Consider the following 1,304-nt stretch of genomic DNA (forward strand, 5'->3'; position numbering starts at 1 on the left):
ATTAATGATCACCCTGTGACAGTTGCTCACTGTGACTTCCCTGGGCAATACAAAGCCTTAAACTTGGAAAGCAAAATATACGACTGTTCCTTTATGTATTTCTCATAGATTAAACATTATTCTGTTTGCCGTGTGGTATTAATGTGCTGTTAAAATAATTTATTTTTGTTCTATAGCAACCAGAAGAATTGGATTTCTTTTGATTCGAACTGTTCATGGCCGTCTCTCCGAGTTCGAATTAACGACAGTCTAGTGTATAATAAATCATTCCTTGATTACTCAAAATTTTAAAATAACTTACCTCATTACCGAGTTTACAAGTCGTTCCTTCCACACATGGACAAGTGAATGCGTAAATCTTCTTTTCCTTATCAAATATGGTTGACAGACCGCATAAATTATCTGTAAAGAAGTTAATTGTTTAATTAAAGTAGTTATTACAGTATCTGAATACATGTACTGTATGTACTAACTGTTACCCGTGACTTCGCCCGCGCGAATTTTGCAAGCAAACCCCATTTATATTCAGTATTTCAACAACCATAGTAATTGTTATATAACACCTACCGCTGAGAATTGCCGAGAATTAAACGTACTCTTTTCAATTTGATTAATTTTCTGGAACGTTTGCAATCGTTCTATAATCGAACCGATATGCAATAACAAATACGAATTTAAAACGTTTCGAACATTTGATTAAAAAATTGAAATATATAAAAATATTTATAACGATATCTGAAATGTTATCAATTTAATACACCTAAGTACTCGATGAAGAATAAACGTAGTTGAAAATGAAAAATCGCATTTAAATAGTACAGTAGAAGCCATTCTTCCGGTTAAGTCTTAATCCTCCACTTTCCCATTATCTAATACAGTAGTTGAAGTTCAATTTGGACGTGTCGTATTAAATGTAGGACTGATACTGATGGTTTAAGATACCATCTAAAACTTTGATATTTATAATGAACAAATTAAACTCATTATTACATAATATTAATTAAATTTCTGCTAATTAAATTACATTTGTTAATACAGATATTTAATAAATGAAATAAATTTCATTAATAGTATTACAAAACGGAGAATATTTTCACACAACAATTTAGACAAATCGCAATGGCAGACTTTTTCATTAAACGTATGCAGAGATTTTTTAAAGGATTATCTCCGTTAAGACTGCAGAAAAAAGTGGTACATGTAAGAACATTTGGTTACAGAAGGATTACGAAACAAAATTTATTGGCTTTTCCATTTTTATACGGAAAAATTTGGGAAGGAATGCATGAAAAGAGCTTATTAGA

This window comes from Centruroides sculpturatus, unplaced genomic scaffold, assembly GCF_000671375.1.
Source record: "Centruroides sculpturatus isolate CEXI.00-Female unplaced genomic scaffold, Cexi_2.0 scaffold2155, whole genome shotgun sequence".
Lineage (NCBI taxonomy): Eukaryota > Metazoa > Arthropoda > Arachnida > Scorpiones > Buthidae > Centruroides > Centruroides sculpturatus.